At 40.3% G+C, this 19,187-nt stretch overlaps 1 protein-coding gene across 1 annotated transcript in view; it reads right to left on the bottom strand.

Moving 5' to 3' along the window:
- LOC138352823 (uncharacterized) overlaps window positions 1–7,639 on the bottom strand; it is a 51,850-nt gene extending 44,211 nt beyond the window's left edge. Inside the window, exon 1 of the mRNA XM_069305393.1 lies at window positions 6,991–7,639. The gene's annotated coding sequence lies outside the window, so the exon portion shown is untranslated. The remainder of the gene's footprint in view (window positions 1–6,990) is intronic.
- Window positions 7,640–19,187: the final 11,548 nt, after the last annotated feature.

Here is a 19,187-nt window from a genome sequence, read left to right as displayed (position 1 = left end):
CCCCAGCGTTCCCAACATCAATAAACTGTCGTACTAAAGTACCCTTATCCTAACCTACCAGAAGACCCACGAACAGAAAACGAGACAGACTGTCAATTTCGCGAGCCATTATACCATTTTCTAGTACGACAGTTTTTGGCCTTAGGTAGAGAATACGTCAAAATCGGACGTACTATTAGAAGGATGGGTTCTTATACCCGACGTCCCTTCAACGGGTTCCTATACCCGACGTCCCTTCAACGGGTTCCTATACCCGACGTCCCTTCAACGGGTTCCTATACCCGACGTCCCTTCAACGGGTTCCTATACCCGACGTCCCTTCAACGGGTTCCTATACCCGACGTCCCTTCAACGAGTTCCTATACCCGACGTTCCTTCAACGGGCATATAGCCCCACCAGAACCACTTGTAACACTCCACATTTAAGTCTGCAACGGATTAAATGTTGATTAATCCGGTTTAATTGCAACGTGATTAATCAAGTTTAATCCTGCTAAGTTTAACGGGGTTTACCACAAGTGTTTGGCCTCCAAACTTGATCACACAAACGGACATTATATTTAATAGGTGGAATACGTGTGTATGTGTGTGTATATCTGTGTGTATGTGTGTGGTTGTGTAATTAAATGGTTAATAAAATATTGTATTGGACTAAGTTAGATGTAATAGGCTCGCAACCCACCCATAATTTATCTACAGGTGTGTGTTGATCTATCTACAGGTGTGTTGGTCTATCTACAGGTGTGTTGGTCTATCTACAGGTGTCTTGGTCTATCTACAGGTGTGTTCGTCTACCTACAGGTGTGTTGGACTATCTACAGATGTGTTGGTCTATCTACAGATATGCTGGTCTGTCTACAGATGTGTTGATATATCTACATGTGTGTTACTCTATCTACAGGTGTGTGTTGGTCTATCTACAGGTGTGTGTTGGTCTATCTACAGGTGTGTTGGTCTATCTACAGGTGTGTTGGTCTATCTACAGGTGTTGGTCTATCTACAGGTGTGTTGGTCTATCTACAGGTGTGTTGGCCTTTCTACAGGCGTGTTGATCTATCTACAGGTGTTGTGGTCTATCTACAGGTGTGTTGGCCTTTCTACAGGTGTTGTGGTCTATCTACAGATGTGTTGGTCTACCTACAGGTGTTGTTAAATTTTTAACATCGTTACTAAGTCCTCTTGATTCTATGACATGTATTTGCTGTTTTTTTTGTTTTTTGTTTTTTAATTTAACATCTGATTGCAACCTAGTGTTGGGTGTTGGTGGTCTGGCGACGAAGGTCCTTAGAGAGATGTTTCGTGCCACACTGACTAAGGAGGTACCGTATGCCACACTATATGAGAGGTTGCTTCATGCTTCTCTGACTGAGCAGTCGGGCAGCGTGTCCTGTACTTAGTGTGTTTCATACTTCAAAGCTCGTAGAACAGCTTGCTTACTCACCTTTAGAATCTTTGCTGGCTGAGTATTGATAAATGTTGAAGGTCTCGTTCCGTGATTGATAAATATATATACCGTATACAACCCGTTCTCGCACTTGCTTATATTCAATATTGGCTTATTTAATAAGTGCATATGTGTCATACTAATTGATTGTGAATATTTTAGTTTACCTTGAAAAGCTTCATAGAAAAAACCGACCTCACCTAACCTTCTTAGTATGTCTTAGTCAATCAATTAGTATGTCATATATGCACTTATTAAATAAGCCAATATTGACTAAAAACAAGTGCGAGAACGGGTTGCCGTATAATAGGCGTCTCGAATGTACGGTAATTATATTTTGAAAGCTCTAGGCTATTATGACTATCTAGTACTTGGAAGGGATATGAGGATACGAATTTGTGATGGGACGGGGGGGGGGGGGGGGAAGGAATGGTGCCCAATTACTTGGACGATCGGGAATGGAGCTTCGATCTGCAAGAACCGGGGCCGTCGTTCTACCGTCCATTCCAAGTGGTTGGGTGGGGCTGAAGACCTCACTTACGCTGAACATACATGACTTTTGCGTATGTCTTATGGCACTAGACTTTGATCCTTAGCGGAGAATTAACTCTTGGTGTAATACTTCGTATTAACAACACAATGTTGTTTTCTGTTTATTTTGCAATTGAAAATATTTGATTAGGCCAAATTGTCGCTCCATCTGACGAAGTCTCTTACACACACAGTAGTTACCGGTGAGGCTCCTGGTACTGGAATGCCCCAAGAGTCAGTAAAAGTTTATATAGTGACAATCTCTCGCACGATTGCTTTTTTCGTCTGCTACTTGGATTCATAAGACAATTCGATTCCGATGTGGTTAAATTTATGCTACAGTCTTAGGCCGGGTCAGAGCAATGGACGAGATAGGGTGCGCATTTTTATAATAACTCTACCTCAAGCTGGATTAGGCAAACTGTGCAAGCCAGGAGGAGTTTGGCAATAATTCTGCCTCCAATCCATATTTCGATTCCAATAGCCGATGGAATTAAGAACTTTATTATCGTGCAGACTCCATGTCTTCCTCTTCGAAGATAACCGTACTGATAATGTTACAAAATACATTACAAAAATAAGTTGATAGGTCAGCTTTTGAAAGAATAAGCAATAGTGCACAAGCATATAAAATATTCATAAATCAAGAAGAACTTTATATATATATATATATAACTGAAAACTCACACCCCAGAAGTGACTCGAACCCATACTCCCAGGATACTCCCATACTCCCATACTCGAGTCACTTCTGGGGTGTGAGTTTTCAGTTGCATATTGTCCTGGGGACCATTCAGGCTTGTTCGCATATATATATATATATATATATATATATATATATATATATATATATATATATATATATATATATATATATATATAATATATATATATATATATATATATATATATATATATATCATCGGTTTTTGGACTATTTTTAAGCTATTAAATAGCTTAAATAGGGGGAATAGGGGAAAAAATAGGGGAAAAAATCCCCTATTTTTCCCAACAATATTCTTAGAAATAAAATGTACGTTGAGTTTGTAAAGTGAAGGAACTGTGTCAAGTAAGCTTTGGCTTAATAGTAAGAATTAGTTTGGGCTCATTATGAAATTTTTATGAGGTTAACATAACAAATTTCCGTGACAACGTTGTACCATTCAGAACGTTATCACGACACAGAATTGGTTTTTACTAATCTCTGGTATTGTTTGTAATATAATTACAGATCATTTCAGAACTACCTGTATTGTGTACTCTACGATTCATTTATATGAATACAGAAAAGTGGTTTCCATTTTCGTCTACGTTTCCCTTAGAAAAAACTTCCATAAGTTTGTTTATATCAGAACAAGTTTGCTCCGCTATTTTTTTTCATATATGCATTTCATATATGGTATTTATTCATTCATATTTGTCAGGAATTTGGTTTCTCCAGATGCTGAGACAACACAAAATACTGTTCACATATATCCATCAAATAACATGAATTTTACTTGAAAGTTTAAATTTAAAATTTAACCATATATTAACACATTTTAATTTAAATAACTAATTCAATTAATCTAGGTAATTTAAAATTAACACATATACCTGCTTTCACCGCTAGAGGAAATTACACACTGAAATTATTTTTTATTGTATTAAATTGTTTCAGTTTCCCATTATCAGGAGCTCCTAGGAGCCTGTTAGTCTCATCGAGGCTCCTGTAATCCCCCCCAGGTCATTCCCCAGGCTGGAACTTTTCTAACACTGGTGTGTTCTAACACCAGGTGTTAGAAAACAGGATCAAATGTCACATTCTACCCAGGAATCCAACATAGGACCAATGGTTAATTAGTTCGCTGTTCTAACCTCAGTCTTGCGACAAAGGTTTCCTTTCTCTAAGTCACCTTAAACTAGGATGTCTGTTATCAATATCATGAAAGAACACCACTAAAATATGCATTAGGTCATGACATGATTCCCAAAAATAGAGGAAATCCATCGATCGTGTTATTTTTGCAGTCGAGTTAACTCTCCATAACCCGTGCGGAACTCTATTATCATACGGGATTGGATCACCTCCAAATCTGTTTGAAAGAGGATATAAGGGATTGAAACTAAATTAAAATGACCAGGGAATAGAGAACAGAAGTGCTGGAGATGTGGGAGGTAATGGATAATACTGAGAACAAAATTTAATGAGATCGAAACGTGTAAAGGGATTGAGTAAGTGGAAGGGGGTAATAAGAATAGAGACGAGAAGTAAGGGAAGGAGAATGAGAGAGAGAGAGAGAGAGAGAGAGAGAGAGAGAGAGAGAGAGAGAGAGAGAGAGAATGTATGGGAGGAGAAAGAGAGGTAGTAAGGAAAGCTAGAGTAAGCAAGCAGAGACAAAGAGTGAGAGAGAGAGAGGGGGGGGGGGAAGGGGGTTGGATAGAAATAGAAAGATAGAAAGGGATTCAGAGAATCAGAGAGACATTAGATGCAAATGCACCTCTGGCCCCTATGCCACGTGAGAATTTATTACGTATAAAAACATACTCTTATTTTACTCTTTCGTGTGAAATGTAATACATCACTGTCCATTGAAGCCTTGTAGTGCTTAGTTACGATTAATTATGCTCCAGGTTACTGAGTTTTCTGTTTACACACACACACACACACACACACACACACACACACACACACACACACACACACACACACACACACACACACACACACACACACACACATAGTAATGCTCATAGACTCAAATAGACTATATGAACTCAAAAGAAATAATTACGTTTAATCCCAATTAAAGTGCAATTGTTGATATCAAAATAATTAGAATAATAACTGATGCAAAGTTTACCTCAAAATGTAGTGTAATACAAAGAGACAAGAATATAGAGGAAAAGGAGATTCTTTTTCTGTTCTCATAAAGTGCAATAGTGAGAGAATGACGGTGAAAAAATGCTTTGGCATTTTTTAGGAACTTCTAAAAATCCCCGGAGACTAAAAGCAAAGCTGCTAGTTATAGGAGATTTCAATCATAGTCATATTGACTGGGAAACATTGCACTTAAAGAGGGGGAAGCAGTGACATGAAGGACAATGCTCATAGAAATACACAGTAGGCTGGAACTACAGTACTAAACATGTAAGAGGAAGTAAAGAAAACCACCTCTGGAAATGGTTCAAGGTCCCATAACCTCGAAGACCCGAATACAAGACAAACAAGGAAGACCCTCAGCTGAAATGGCCCTAAACCACTCAGCAAACAGGTTCAAATTCCCCGTTACAGCAACAGTGAATGAGTTAAGCTCTCACATGTTGAGCATCCATAAAATACAGTGAATATACAGCAAGATCATTAACTCTTGTAATCAGCATCAATATGGTGCAATATTTAAGTCTTTCTGTATCAAGTCAGAACGTCAAAGACTATTATGTTCTAATGGTTGGCTTAAACTTTCTTATTTTTAGCTGAGACTATTTTTAGTTTTTAAATCTAACAACTTTTAATGGATTATACATTATCCAAGTTAAACTATTGACAACACATTAAGATGACGTTCGAGCATGAAGATGATTAAGATGTTCGTAGCATGAAGAAGCAATGCGTGTCTGATTCATTGGTGAGAGGTGGAGGCATTGAATCACTGCCTCATCCATGCGTCACTGAAAGCTATAATGAACGTTCAATCCATGCGTTACAGGAGGCTATAATGAACGTCTAATCCATGCGTGACAGGAAGCTAAATTAAACGTCCAATCCATGCGTGACAGGAAGCTAAATTAAACGTCCAATCATTGCGTGACTGGAAGCTATAATGAACGTTCAATCCAAGCGCGACAGGTAGATAGAAGAATTAACTCTCTCTCTCTCTCTCTCTCTCTCTCTCTCTCTCTCTCTCTCTCTCTCTCTCTCTCTCTCTCTCTCTCTCTCTCTCTCTCTCTCTCTCTCTCTTTCTCTCTCTCTCTCTCTCTCTCTCTCTCTCTCTCTCTCTCTCTCTCTCTCTCTCTCTCTCTCTCTCTCTCTCTCTCTCTCTCTCTCCCTCTCTCCCTCTCTCCCTCTCTCTCTCTCTCTCTCTCTCTCTCTCTCTCTCTCTCTCTCTCTCTCTCTCTCTCTCTCTCTCTCTCTCTCTCTCTCTCTCTCTCTCTCTCTCTTTCTTCCCTTCCATTATTTATTCTCCTGTTTTTCCATTGCTTCCTCTCGCCTCTCACCTCTTACTTTCTCTCCTCCCTCCCTCTTCTTCCTCTCCCCTCCCTCCGTTCTTCCCACCTTCACTTCCCCTCCCCCCTGTCCGCCTCCACCGACCACACACTCCATCATTCCCTCCCAAGTATTGAGAGCTCGGCCTTGAAACCTGCCCGTGTTAATTGCTCTAAATTAGTTGACCGTCCCGAGTAGCAGGGTGACTATATATATATATATATATATATATATATATATATATATATATATATATATATATATATATATATATATATATATATATATATATATATATATATATATATATATATATATAGGGGTACCACTTCTGGTGCAATTGTAGGGACCCATAGCCTCGAAGAAGAAAATAAAGAGTATTCAGAGAAGACCTTGTGAGGTTCTCACTGAACACTTTAATTTTTTCTTCTCCTGCTACCCCTATTCTTTTTTTTATTAATTTTATTTTATTACATTGCTACAGTTTACAGAAAACACATATATAACAATCACTGTTCAAAGACCTCGTCCATCTCTTGGCAGATTGGGTGCGTACCTAAGATACAGAAACATTTCCTCTCTGGATCACGACACTGAGGCGCTGGAACAGGAAACTGACCACTCTTGAGTCTTTAGTTTGTCAGGTAACTTCCTCACCCACCTCCTTTAGGAACTTAGGTGCACATTTACCCCAGGCGCCCAGGGCTAATATATAAATATATATAATATAAATTTGGTGTATAATAATCTCAAATACCATAAACAGCTTTCATACATGTAGTAAAAGTGGGGGTAGTAGTTTTCTTGGAGATAAGGTTCAAGATCTTACCTTTTGAGAGCCTTGGCTGTGTGGTGGTCGATGGTGTCTCGATCTTGGCTACATCGGTGCGTATGCTTAAGATGCCCGGAGTTGTGGTAGTGCAGGTAGCAATTGTAGTAGCAACGGTAGCAACAGTAATTGTATTAGGAAGTAGTAGAGATAACAGCAGTAGCAGCACTCTTGTTAGTAGCAACAACAAGCAACAGTAGCTATTGCACCAGCAGTTGCATGACTGAACTATCAACTTCAGTGCCGGAGGAGAAAGTCGCAGCAAGAAGCAAGAAGTTTGAGCAACAGTAAAAAAGAAGTGTATTTAGTTGTCTGGCGGCCTTATAATGGCATCACTGCCCACAGTCACACACGCTGACAACAGTAGCACGTGAAGTTCTCATCAACCGAAGTAAAAACCAAATATAACAAAAGCAGGAACAGTCAGCTACAGAAGAGATCGTAGTCAGCTACAGTGGAGGTCGTAGTCAACTGTAGTCTGAGGTCCGTGAGGAGTACGTCCCAGGAGAGCGTGTTATAGCCGATTGTAGAGACCAGTTCGGCACATCCAGAGGCGGGCGTGTGTGTTGGCCCGTGTCTAGACAAGCACTGTGGCTCTCTCTCTCTCTTTCCCCCACGCCTGGAGAGCCTCAGACAGCGCACGCCTTTCCCACCCGCGTCTCCAACACAACTGGTCTGCTTCTGCTCGCGACCTCACGACCACTCTTGCTGCTGCAGAATACCACAGCTTGAAAACTTGATCCCGTAATCCTGTCATCTTTAAAACATCCCCAAATATATATTTCTCGATAATTTACAGCTTGAAAGCCGATACGTCAGAGATTTCCGGACATTATCGTGCATTTTCTCAGACTTAACGCACACCAGTGGCGATTGAGCTGTCAAATATCTGTACACAATGACCTGGAACTGAAAGATGGGAGTTATGCCACGCTTCCTGTTGATGTGACTTGCCCACACCTTTCTGTCATATAACGACCGTATGGAGAAGCTAGTATTAGCAATAGTTATTCTCTGATGAAGAGGATTTGTCGTTGAAATGTAGCTAAGATACTAGTAGCGAGACTTATGAGGACACACTAGCAGTGAAACATATGGGGACATGTTGACCAAACCACACACTAGAAAATGAAGGGACGACAGCGTTTCGGTCCGTCCTGGATCATTCTCAAGTCGATTGTGAATGGTCCAGGACGGACCGAAACGTCGTCGTCCCTTCACTTTCTAGTGTGTGGTTTGGTCAACATATTTAAACCACGTTATTGTGACTCATCGTTTGCGTATGGAGACAGAATTTGCCGGTCTGGTGATAACTTATAGGGCCAATCAACCACAGTAGAGTTATCGTCGCTAACAATATCTTACTGATCAAATAAATAGTATACCATAGTTGTGTACAAAGTTTATATGACTATAGTAAACTTTTAGTGTATCTACACCGAGAAATGGGGCCACATCTCTCTGTGTATATTGGTCTATAAACTCCAGACTTTGCTTTGTCCACTGGAATGGCATCATTCTGATGACTTACTGTTGATGAATGAGCGTTTCATCTAAATATTAAACTATTATTTGCAGGAGGAAATGTATTAAGCAGCGAGTTCTACTGAAGCGAGGGACGTGGGTGTGTGAGAATGGAAGGAGGATAGAGGATAGTGAAGGGGGGAATTAGTGGTGATGGATCGGAGAAATAATGATGGTGGTAGTGGTAGTTGATGTGATTGTAGTGGTGGAGGATAGAGGGGATAGTGGCTGTGCTGATGGAGAATAGAGGGGATAGTAGCTGTGCTGATGGAGAATAGAGGGGATAGTAGCTGTGCTGGTTTAGGATAGAGGGGATAGTAGCTATGCTGATGGAGGTGGTCAGTAAACAGAGAGGCCACTGAAGCGTCTGGTTTTGAAGAGACTTTCTTCATAACTCCGACGCCCCAAAAATACAGTAAAACAGAATTGGGTTCTGAGAGACGACTATATACAGAGGCCGGGGAACCGGGACTGGAGACGAATATTATCGAGAAATACAAAGTGTGTTTCCCATCGAAGGTTTAAGTGTGATATACGCCACGCCATCCGTAAAAGGGGTAAAGAAGATCACCTACTTTATTACCTACTTTAATAATTTATTACCTACTTTATTACTTTATTACCTGCTATATTATCTACTTTGTTATTAGCAGACTATTAGTGATTTCGGGCATGTGTATAGAAAGATACGCATTCCACTTCACGGTATATATATATATATATATATATATATATATATATATATATATATATATATATATATATATATATATATATATATATATATAATATGCACTTTCTTGTTCTTCAATATTATCTCTACATTCATGAGTCATAAGTATCTGGTGGTAGGAACGTTCGTTTATCTGTTATGTTGCTGTAGTTTCAGATTTACTTACTTGCAACAAAATGTTCCAAGTAGCACGGGCTATGGTGAGCCCGGAGTGGATTTACCCAGCAGAGTAGCGGGGGCTGTAACAGTGGCTCTCATCATTATTTCGCATTCTTGTATGGCTACGTAGCCGATTACAACTCTTGGACTGCTGGGTGATGTGTGAGAGGGGAGAGTGGTTGTCATGAGAGGAGATGAGAGAGCATCATGAGGAGATGAGAGAGCATCATGAGGAGATGAGAGAGCATCATGAGGAGATGAGAGAGCATCATGAGGAGATGAGAGAGCATCATGGGGAGATGAGATGACAGAGAGGGCATCATGGTGGGGGTGAGAGGGGTGAAGTATGGGGAACTAGTATGATCAAAGGTATGCAGAGCTTTTCCTTAGCCTTGCACATTATGAGTGCAATTTTCCGCGGAAATTGCGATTTTGAGAATTTATAGAATATCGTCCACGATAATAATATATTTATATAATAATATACACCTGGAAGATACTGGAGGGCCAAGTACCAAATCTACACAGTAAAATAACAACGTACTGCAGTGAACGATATGGAAGAAAATGTAGAATAGAACCAGTGAAGAGCAGAGGTGCCATAGGCACAATCAGAGAACACTGTATAAACATCAGAGGTCCGCGGTTGTTCAACGTCCTCCCAGCAAGCATAAGAAATATTGCCGGAACAACCGTGGACATTTTCAAGAGGAAACTAGATTTATTCCTCCAAGGAGTGCCGGACCAACCGGGCTGTGGTGGGTATGTGGGCCTGCGGGCCGCTCCAAGCAACAGTCTGGTGGACCAATCTCTCACAAGTCAAGCCTGGCCTCGGGCCGGGCTTGGGGAGTAGAAGAACTCCCAGAACCCCATCAACCAGGTACCAGGTAACCCGACTGATTGGTGAAGATTAAGCCAGCCAAGAGGTGACACGGGCATGAATAGCCCGTAAGAACCCGTGAGTGGGTGTTTATACCCCACCCACACTCATTTATATATGTCTAGCCTAAGCTTGAAACAACCCAACGACCCCCCGTCTATTAATGTCACCCTCTAATCTGTTCCACAAATTAACAACCCCTGTTTTTAAACCATTATTTACCCTGGTCTTTATTAAATCTAAACTTATTTAATTTTATTTCCATTCATTCGTGTTTTATTTTGCATTCATGTGTTTAACACCTCAGTAATATGCCTTGTGTTATACCCTTGACTTCTCCGACAATGCTCTGTTTCGAACTATTTATGACAGACTTTCAATAAACTCACCATGAGTGAGAACAGCGTCTCCAGAGGTCAATAATACATTTTCAGAATACACAACAAATCCCCGAAGCCTCTTGCTTCAGTCTGGTAACACCGGTATACTCATTCTCTTCTTTACATACAAAGAAATTTCGTTGCATACAAGATTTCCAAATCACTATCAAGACATTTTATAATTAACAGTTTGCTTCATAATCAGCAAAATATTAAACAAATTGTCACAACTAAGACTAGAGTTGAGTAACAAAAATCATACGTAACAAAATCATACATAACAAGGCTTCTCACATGAGGACACAAGGCAGTTAAAATGAAAGTTATTCACAATTTTGTACAATTATGTAAATAAATCAAATCCTTGGTGTGGATGAGTACTGAAGGGCGGTATACCTAGGCTGGGAGCTCCTGAGTGGAGGAGACTCATAATGCAGGAGTGTTCTAGCCAATCAGATGAGCCGCTGGGAGTAGAACACGATGGGTGGTAAAGGGGTAACCTTCCTTATGATGGGCTTGCGTAAAACCCAAAATATCGCAGCAGTAATTTCACTGAACCATCTTGTCTAATCAGATGGGGAGAGAAAAAACTTGGAAAAGAATAGATTTGAGTTTGGTGGGATTGAGAGGGGACGGTGGATGGCAGCTGAAGGATTGGGGTTGAGAGAGAGCAGCAAGGAGGGATAGGTGTAGGGGATGGTAGGATGGAATGTGAGGGTGAGAGCGAGGGGTGTGTGTGGGGGGGGGGGGAGGGAGGCAGGAGATGGCAGCGGAGAGGTGTGAGGCGAGTGAGTTAGTTTAGAGAAATGGAACACGATGAAAACCTGAGAAAATTAGAGCTATCAACGCTTGGAAAAGAGGAGGAGACGGGTGGAACATGACTGAGAAACCAGATGCTTCAGGGGAGGACTCGACAGCTTGATCGACTAATAAAGACCCGGACCGGATCATAAAATGTAAATTGTTTACAACGAATAACAACAAAGAACCAAAATGGGGGACCTGTTGGACTACAGAACCTCATCGGACAAAAATGGAAACAATATACAAGAGAATTAAGAACAGACTCTGCCATTGGTCCCTCTTTTGTTTGCAGGCGATGAGTCACAATAACGTGGCTAAAGTAAGTTGACCAGACCACACAGTAGAAGGTGAAGGGACGACGACGTTTCGGTCCGTCCTGGACCATTCTCAAGTCGATGAGAATGGTCCAGGACGGACCGAAACGTCGTCGTCCCTTCGCCTTCTAGTGTGTGTGGTCTGGTCAACCTCTCCTGTTTACCTACATATAAACAATTTAGACACGATTTGAAGAGCACTATTGGCATATTTTCCGATTAAATTACCATAGAGGACTCTCCATTGGTACACGACTACATAGTAAAACTTTATAATGATTGAGAGATCACACAGAGAAACAACTTGATATATCAATGAACAAATCCACAGAAGCCTTCATAAGGGTTCGAACCTATGCACCCGGACACGCTCTAGTCAACTGCACCATGACATGGTCAAAAGAATGGCAACCTGGAGGGCTTCTGCACCCACAAGGGCCCCTCGTGGGTCCCTCGCAATCGAGACATTGTTAGATTTGTCTTGTATGCTGACAAAAACAGGGTTCCGAGCTCGATGTAAGATAAGAAAGTTACCATGAACAAATCCACAAGGGCCGTGACGAGGATTCGAACCTAAGGCAACGTCTGGGATGCTCTCGGACGTAGGTTCGAATCCTAGTCACGGCCCTTGTGGATTTGTTCATTTGATGCATCACGCTATTGTGATCTCTGTGTGTAATAAAGTTACCATATATCAGCTGGATATTGCTCGAGTTATGAGAGATGTGGGTGTTGGTAACATTAGTAGGGTTCTTAAACCGAGGAATAAATAAATGTTGTAAATAAAGCCAATAGAATTCTAAGATTCTTTATAAGAAGTATTAGCAATAAAATTAATGTTATTCTTCAGTTTTAATATTAATTGGAACTTGTTGCATCCAGTTCCACCACGTTCTCCCCCTGATGATCACTGAGGGTTCCACTACAGTGTAATTGCAGAGCTTCATGCCTGCTTGCTGAGCAACTCTACTCAGTTGAGAATCCTCCGTCCACTCTCGTGTTCCTCATCATTCATAATCACCCTCAAGTTGGGTGCGAGTCCGAAGGCCTTACTAAATTCAAGAGAGTCAACATCATTATTGTTATTGGTGTCCATGACCTCGAATTCACAGGCGAAGAAGGATGGGGCTATATTCACGAAGCAGTTTCGTAAGCACTTACGAACCTGTACATCTTTCCTAAATCTTTGACGGCTTTGTTTACAATTATTAAACAGTTAATGAGCTCCGACGCAACAGAAGACTGTTTATAACAATAAAAACAGTTGATTGGGAAGTTTTCTTGCTTGTAAACTGTTTAATAAATGTAACCAAAGCCGTCAAAGATTGAGGAAAGATGTACACGTTCGCAAGTATTTGCGAAACTGCTTCATGGACCTGGCCCCAGATTTGCCAGACAAGATCAACTAAGCTGTAAACCGTGAGTAAACACTAAGCTGAGACCTGAAACCTGTACACCATTGGTTTACGCTTCGCACGTAAGGTCGCAAATAATTACACACAAGAGGCGAAAGCGTCCAGTTAAAGACATTAAACCTTCGAACTCACGAGATCGAACTCAGTCACGTGAATGGACCTACACGCTCAATAAAGATCCAGTTGCTGGAAAGAGGAGGAGAGTAGTGAATATAAGATAAATCCTTGGAAAACGGGCGCTGTGGTTGATCGATGGGGTTCCGTATCCTGGCAGATGCGGGTAAGTGGCAATAACGACATATTTATGCAAGATTAAAGGAATTCCCATCAAACACGACGTTTTTTATGCGCCAACATTCAATCAAGGTTGTTTGCGAGATCCGAGAAGGATGATATGAACGATTTTACATTGGTTTTAATGTTCGTAAGGAAAGAATTGAGGGTTATATTATTTACTTATTGGTGTAGTGAATAGTTTTGGATAAAGTGGAGGATGCTGCACTTGTTGTGGGGAATAGCAGGAGATGAAGTGGAGGATGCTGCACTTTGTGTGATGAACAGCAGGAGATGAAGTGAAGGATGCTGCACTTTGTGTGATGAACAGCAGGAGATGAAGTGGAGGATGCTGCACTTGTAGATGTGATGAAGGGCAGTAGAGGGAACGGGACTATTTGCAAGAGAAGGAATAACGTTAATAACAATAGATGCGTTATTTCGTCCTAAACATAGTGAATATTTCACATAGCTTGTACATATAATGAAGAATAATTATACTTATAATGTTATAACCTATAACTCAAGTCTCTAACACGGGCTCACCATAGCCCGTGCTACTTAGAACTGTTTGTTCCAAGTAGCGAATCTTTAACAACAACAACAACAAGTCTCTGTACCACACAAGCTGTACTGAGAAAGCTTCGTCAGTTTACACACAAAACGGAAATTAAAATAGAGCCGAATGAAAACATTTAAACTATATAAATAAATTTAATGTATCTTATTTTTAAATGTTGAAATTTTGAAAAAGTAAATCACATAACTCACTATACTGGAAATATGATACAAAATATAGGATATAGCTATATGAGGTACCCGGTTTACACATCAGTGTATATGAGATTTTTCTGGTAAAGTTATTTATGGATTTATACTGTATATTGTATCTCCTGATGTATTTAACTCTACACATATGACCCCCCTCTACACACCAGCAACAGGGACCGGATACACGTGACTGTTAGATGTAGGGGGTATTGTAAGGGTGAAGAACGACAATCGTATTGGGACAGCGTCAAGCCACACTAGGCAAAAGTTTCCTTGACGTTCGCTTCTCTCCCCAACCCGTTCTCGCAAATTCGTAAAGTCAATATTGACTTATTAAATAAGTGCATAGGTGACATACTGAACATAATAGATACCCTTAAAAGCTTCATAGAAAACACCAACCTTACCTAACCTTGTTAGTATCTTAAGATAAGCATCTTATAGCTTCGTAATTACAATTATTACCTAACCTATAATAGGTATAGGTTAAGTAATAATTGTAATTATGAAGCAATAAGATGCTTATCTTAAGATACTAACAAGGTTAGGTAAGGTCGGTGTTTTCTATGAAGCTTTTTAAGGGTATCTATTATGTTTAGTATATCACCTATGCACGTAGTTAATAAGTCAATATTGACTATACGAATTTGCGAGAACGGGTTGCTCTCCCTGACCACACCCTGTTTGTTTACCAGTGAGCCACACCTCCACCACACCCTGTTTGTTTTCCAGTGAGCCACACCTCCACCACACCCTGTTTGTTTACCAGTGAGCCACACCTCCACCACACCCTGTTTACCAGTGAGCCACACCTCCACCACACCCTGTTTACCAGTGAGCCACACCTCCACCACACCCTGTTTACCAGTGAGCCACACCACCACCACACCCTGTTTGTTTACCAGTGAGCCACACCTCCACCACACCCTGTTTACCAGTGAGCCACACCTCCACCACACCCTGTTTACCAGTGAGCCACACCTCCACCACACCCTGTTTACCAGTGAGCCACACCTCCACCACACCCTGTTTACCAGTGAGCCACACATCCACCACACCCTGTTTGTTTACCAGTGAGCCACACCTCCACCACACCCTGTTTACCAGTGAGCCACACCTCCACCACACCCTGTTTACCAGTGAGCCACACCTCCACCACACCCTGTTTACCAGTGAGCCACACCTCCACCACACCCTGTTTACCAGTGAGCCACACATCCACCACACCCTGTTTGTTCGCCGAGTTCCAATATTATTGTTTTAATTTGTACTGTTATGTTAACGTGTTACAAGAATCTTCTATTTTCATCGTATCCCGGTTACTCAAATAAAGTAAAATATCATGTTCGGTATTTAATTTATAAGATTTGCTTAATGTACTGTACTGAGATTTCCCGAAATGGTGTACGTATTGGTGGTTTAAGGCATTGTATATACTTGTTTTATCTAGAAATCCATCATTTTGCTTGTAACTCATTTTGCATGTATGTACATTTATGTAAATAATAATAAAAATAATTATTAATATTATTATAAATGTTTAGTCCTTAGTGTTTATTAATGATTGGTAATTAGAAAATTTTATGCAATGTTTGCGAGATGTGAAAATATTCAGGTCTTGCATTCAGTCGTTTTTATGGTAATAGGTTAGGTTGTGATGGTGATGGTAATAGGTTAGATTAGGTTGTGATAGTAACAGGTGTGATGACGACTCTAACTGTTGTATTTAGGATGTGACGTGACTCCAAACTCAAGTGCCTGATCCCAGCATTGATGGCTGATAGAACACATTAATCCTTTCATTAATTCTAGTAATTTTACCTCACAATGAATGCATCTAAGTTAAATAATCCTCAACTAATGTTTAGAGCAATTGCAATGCAGAAAATAAGTCACAGTAACGGGGGTTGAAAATTAACCACCAAACATCCTTGACAAGACTTAATAATGGTCCAGGAAGGACTGATACGTCGTCATTTTCAATATTTTCAGATGAGAGGGTTGGGTGTTTATTATGTAAACGATGAGTCACAATAACGTGGCTGAAGTATGTTGACCAGACCACACACTAGAAGGTGAAGGGACGACGACGTTTCGGTCCGTCCTAGACCATTCTCAAGTCGATTGTGTTTATAATCATTAAATTGGATTGAACTCGATTATACTATGTTTCTGTCCATGAATGATCTGTAAGAGATAAAAAAAATTGCATAATTTTACTTAATAGATCATAATCTTTCTTTATTAATGAACTCACAAGTGCCTAACAGCGGCTGTGGAAAAGGAAAGGATTAAGGAACATGTTTATAGCATTCAAGAAGGTCGCAAGAGGTCTTATGTAACGTTGGTACATATGAGAGATTATGATCAATTAATTAAAATTATGCAACATATTGATCTCTTACAAATCATTCAAGGACGGAAACAGGGAGGTGGGGGGAGGGGGAGGGGATCGTGCTTAGGTATATTCAAATTCTTATTTGTAACATTAATATTAACATGTATTCAGATATGAGACATGGAAAGGTCAATATATTTTGTATAATTCTATAGCAAGAGAGAACGAGAGAGAGAGAGAGAGAGAGAGAGAGAGAGAGAGAGAGAGAGAGAGAGAGAGAGAGAGAGAGAGAGAGAGAGAGAGAGAGAGAGAGAGAGAGAGAGAGAGAGAGAGAGGGAGAGGGAGAGAGAGAGAGAGAGGGAGAGAGAGAGAGAGAGAGAGAGAGAGAGAGAGAGAGAGAGAGAGAGAGAGAGAGAGAGAGAGAGAGAGAGAGAGAGAGAGAGAGAGGCTTCCATTTATAAAAGCTGTCCCACGCCTTACAACATTTTATTATTAATGTTGTTCCAATTTCCATCTACTCACTGTATTCCTCATTTGATGATAAATGCGCCTCATTTCTGATACACGTCGCTACATTTCAACCTCGATGATACCATATCTCAAATTGGGTGGTGCCGCGAAGAGATTTACGTGCGGATATCCAATATCTTTTGCCCAGAGCTCAGTATTGTAGCGCATTTATATGGTATTCATATTAAATAGTTTGGAAGCAGATCTAGATTGAATCTTTTATGTAGTTGAAGCCGAGTTGTTGAGTTCCTCTGTGGTGAGTTTTAAAAAGTGTTGTCTTAAAGTGGAAGTATTGTGGGGCTTCCCAGGCGTGACAGGTAGACAGGAAATGGCGTACGATCTGTGTCTTCGGCAAGCTGCGACTCTCCATCACTCTTATAGCTCCACCACACACTAACAACATTAGAATTTGCACTGAGATTCTAGAACACAAACAGGTTTTCACACACACACTAACCCACACGCAAAATAACATGTCTAACTAATTTACACTAATTATATAAAACTGGATACTAATTTACCTAAAATATTACAAGGAAAAAATATAGGAGCAGATATAGATACATACCTACATGTAGATACATATGTAAGTTGATGGCTGACTTTACCGAAAATGATCTCTAACCTGTAAAGCCTTAACCCAATCCATTAGAGATACACGAAGCAGATGTGGAGCATCTTCTCCCTAATCCTTTCTCTTTTTTTACTCAAAATCTGAAAAAAACGAGTGTTCACCTGTTCACTCTAGCCACATGTATACACTCAAGCCACATATATAAACTCTAGTCATATGTATACACTCCAGTCACATGTATACACTCCAGTCACATATATAATGGTTTTTATAAGTTACTGATTGATAAAACTTCAACAAGTTACTCGAACTGTAGAATATTGTGTACATAATTATAAGCATTATATCTTGTGCTATTATTATGACTTTTTCTTTGGTAATATTGTATTATAATTTTGTGAATACTCAATTATAAATGTACAAACATTTTTGAAGTTTGTGAATTGAAGTGAATTTATTTCATGAGCCTTCAGAGACTCTGAGCCACACCTGCTGTCACCCTTGCTGTCACCCCTGCTGTTACCCCTGTTGTCACACCTGTTGTCACACCTGCACAGACACATGTGAAGATTATACTCAACACCAACTCTTCTCAGTGTGAAGATATATTTCCTGATTTATCTAAGGCTTTGGGAGCACTTATCTTTCTCCTCACCTCATGTCTCACACCAGCCATGGGCTCCCCTCATCCCCCATTAACCACTTATCAGCGTTTGTGTATCTACAACGAAGCGCCTCGGATTGCGATGGCCCGTCTCGGTATCCGGATTGCCAGAAACGTTGCCCCCCCAAAACGCAGACATAAACAACGAGAGGAAATTGCCTCTCAGGAGCAGCATCTTTGCAGGAACGCAGTAAAAATCTGGTGTGTGTGTGTGTGCATTCACGTCTGTGCATAAATCTTTTGCGGCCATGGCCATAATTTACTAGTGTTCTTTATCACCGCAGCCCAACATGTCTCCCAATATCAACTCAGCCGATCCTTGCAGTTCCCACTCTCTGTATTTCGCGTTTATAAATATATCTCCTTAAATAGCGTCCTATATATATAAATAGATGTGTGTATATCACGAAAATAAACACGTGATTAAGAATGTGACAATGTCAGACCACGGAGGAAAAATGAAACAGGAAATTTCCTTAAGTACTTTCGTATATTAAATACATCTTCAGAAGGGACCTTCTGAAGATGTATTTAATATACGAAAGTACTTAAGGAAATTTCCTGTTTCATTTTTCCTCCGTGGTCTGACATTGTCATATAAATAGATATATAGATATATATGTAGGTGTATACTGGCAGGTGTATACTATCCTTTATACATGTTTCATTGAATATGTCTGCATGTTCTATATTAATTATTTTCTTGTTTAGGGCTTCTGTCTCTCTGACTAGTGCTCTTGCATCTTGGTTTAATTGGAAGAGGATTTCTCTAAAAACCAGCATCGTTCGAGGAGAAGAAAATAAATAACTGTAGTGTAACTATTACATTTATTATAAAATTACACGACGTTTCGAACC

This window comes from Procambarus clarkii, chromosome 55, assembly GCF_040958095.1.
Source record: "Procambarus clarkii isolate CNS0578487 chromosome 55, FALCON_Pclarkii_2.0, whole genome shotgun sequence".
NCBI classification, from domain to species: Eukaryota; Metazoa; Arthropoda; class Malacostraca; order Decapoda; family Cambaridae; genus Procambarus; species Procambarus clarkii.
This window is presented reverse-complemented; position numbering and strand designations above follow the sequence as displayed.